A 2,852-nucleotide genomic window follows, 5' to 3' on the forward strand; every position below is an offset into this window, starting at 1 on the left:
CTCGCGCGCCTGAGGTGTGCTTGGTGGTCGGGCCCGCATCCCCCGCGCCGGTGGAGCAGCCCAAGCCACGCCGGTCCTCTCGGTTGCGCAGCGCCTGGCTACTGAGGGAAACCCCAGGCCCCGAGAAGGACATGGCGGTGGTGGCAGCAGATGTTGGGCGCGCCCCCGCCGGTGCACGCTCCCCCAAAGGCAGCAGCAGGGGAAGCACCCCGGCAGGGCCATGCAGGTCGTTTCCCTCGCCCCAGGGCCAGGTACCTAGCGCTCCGCGCCTCTGTGGTCCCCCCAGTTTTTTTCCCTCTGCATCGTCAAACGCTGCGGGTTTGCTGAAAGGGGCCGGTGGGGCAGGGCAGCGGTTTAAAGACTCCGGCGGCTCGGCGCGGCCCGCCACGGCAGCAGCGGTGCCGGCGGTGGCAGGCATGGCGGGCGGTGGCCGAGCAGGGTGCCACTGAGGGTTGGGGAGCAGCTACTCCTGCCGATCGCCTGCGGTGGTTGTCCCATCGCCACCGGCTGCGCTCCTCCGTCGCCGTCATCATCCCGCCGCGGGCCGTGGGGGTTAACTGCGCTGCACTAAGGAGGGGCGCCCTGCATCCCCCTCTCCACGGCCCGGCCTCGATGGAGAGGCTGCGGCACGCAGTCAGCCACGGGGGCCGACCCGCTCGCCTCGTTGTAACGGGCGACTCTGGCAGAGAGCGCGCGCTCTCTGCCCTTCCTCAGCTGTGGGGTCATGGCCGCCGGGGCCTGCCCGCTCTCTCTCCTCGGACTGCTGCCGTGGTCTCTGGCAAGCGCAGCGCCGCGTTCGGCGCGTCCGGTGCCTCTCCTCCCCTTGACAGCCTTTTCTCCTCGAAGGCGCACCGGCGGCGCCGTCATCCTCCGGCCATCCCCAGGCTCAACCGCCTGCCCGCTTGTGGGGGGCAAGTGCTTGGTGGGCCCTCCAGCGGCAGAGGCCCGCAAGCGGAGGCGACCCCGTGCCGAGCGGTGGTGGTGCCGCTCGACGGGTGTCCCTCCCTGTGGCGACAGTCAGCCAGAAAAGACTCGCCGTCGCCCAGCGGCGGTCCCATCCCGGGCCCCGCTTGTCACGTCCTCCATCGCCCTTCCCGGCCGCGTGTGGGCCACAGAAAGGCGTGCGGGGCGGCCACGGGGGCGCTTCTCCCCACCCGGTCTCCGCATGAAAAAGAGGAGAGCGGGTGTTGCCCCCCGGCTCAGCGCCGTACCGCCTTCCGCCGGGCACGTGCCCAAGGCAAGGCGCCCCGGCGGTGCGACGCGGCGGCAGCGGTCCTGGGAGTGCAGCCCTGGCGGTGGCTGGTTCTGCCATCCAGCAGGCCTTGGGCACTGGCGATGCCGGCTCGGGTTGTCCTGTGAAAGCAAGAGGCGGGCGGGCCGCCGCGCCGTCCCGCGTTCTGGCGCGCGCCACGTGGCCCTCCACACGGAGGCCGGGCCGAGCCCGGGCGCCTGGGCCGCCTCTGAAGGACGGCATTTGTGAGGTCGGCGTCTCCCCTCACAGGGGGAGGCAGTTGGGGGTGCGAGCTCCCCCGCCTCTTGGCCGGCCTTCATAGCGTAGGTTGCTCCAGTTGTTTTTTTCCCTCCCCTTCCATTTCTGTGTGCTCGTACAGTCGAAGCCAGGTGCACGCCCCCGCGTCCTCGGCGCCAGAGTAACAAAAAAAGGGGCCGCTCGGCGTGAGCGGTGCCCAAAGGGCAGACAACTCTTAGCAGTGGATCACTCGGCTCGTGTGTCAATGAAGAACGCAGCTAGCTGCGAGAATTAATGTGAATTGCAGGACACATTGATCTTCGACACTTCGAACGCACTTGCGGCCCCGGGTTCCTCCCAGGGCTACGCCTGTCTGAGCATCGCTTGACAATCAATTGCTGTCCGGGGGCCACCCCGGCGGCGCAGCTAAGGTCGCCTTGCAGGCCCGTCGCCCGCGGAGGTGGCAGCGGCAGCGGCGACTCCGGTGTCCCTCCGGTGCCCGGAGGGAAGGTGGTCAGGGGTTCGGCGAGAGAAGCGCTTCCCTAGGTGGCCTCGATCCCTTCCCTGCGGCCCGGTAGGCATCGTCGTCATTGCAGTTGTCATCGTCGTCGTCATTGCCGCGCAGGGCCTTCGTCCCCCTAAATGCAGACTCGGGGAGCGCTCCGTAGCTCCCTGCTCCCGGAGCGAGCCGCTGGGGCGGAGCTTGTCCTCGCCGGGACCGTGCCGGGGATGCGGTGGCACGGCGGCCTGGGGAGAGCGAGAGACAGCATCGAAAGGCGTCACCGAGGGCCGAGAGAAAGAGAGAGGAGGGTGAGACGGGGAGGCGAGGTGCAGGCCTTGCCCCTAGGCTCCCCCCCCCGTGTGGGCGGATGTTTTCGGGTGGGTACCGCAGCGGTACCGTGCCGTGCTGCAGCACGGACAGGCGAGGCGAGAGCACCAGGGACGGGGGTTCTGACCCCTCCTCCCTTTGCCCGCCCCCTCCTCTTCTGTCGTGGTTTCAGGGCACACCAAGGGGTGCAGTCGCTCTTCTCTCTCTCCCCACTGAGGCCGTCGCGCGCGCCGCCGCCTGCCCAGTCCTCCCACGCGGGGCTGTCTCTGCCGCGCTCCCTTTTTGGTTCTCGTCTCCGAGATGGGGCTCTCCGTCTCCTCGTCGCTTGCTCGCGCACACATGTGCTCTCTCTCTCTCCCCGGCTCCCTCCGGGAGTGCAGAGAAGAGAGGGGGCGGGCGGCATACCGGGCGGGGGAGACAAGGCGGCCGTCTCTGTGCACACCCCCGTGCGTGGTGCGGCCGAGCTTTGGGCTTGTGACCTCAGATCAGATGTGGCGACCCGCTGAATTTAAGCATATTAGTCAGCGGAGGAAAAGAAACTAATGAGGATTCCCT

At 68.8% G+C, this 2,852-nt stretch overlaps 1 non-coding gene across 1 annotated transcript; it reads left to right on the forward strand.

Annotated features, from left to right (window-relative positions):
• Window positions 1-1,698: 1,698 nt before the first annotated feature.
• LOC129131484 (5.8S ribosomal RNA) lies at window positions 1,699-1,851 on the forward strand. Its single transcript, XR_008535651.2, has one exon. It is a non-coding gene; the product is annotated as a 5.8S ribosomal RNA (ribosomal RNA).
• The last annotated feature ends 1,001 nt before the right edge of the window (window positions 1,852-2,852 follow it).

Source organism: Agelaius phoeniceus, chromosome 7 (assembly GCF_051311805.1).
Source record: "Agelaius phoeniceus isolate bAgePho1 chromosome 7, bAgePho1.hap1, whole genome shotgun sequence".
Lineage (NCBI taxonomy): Eukaryota > Metazoa > Chordata > Aves > Passeriformes > Icteridae > Agelaius > Agelaius phoeniceus.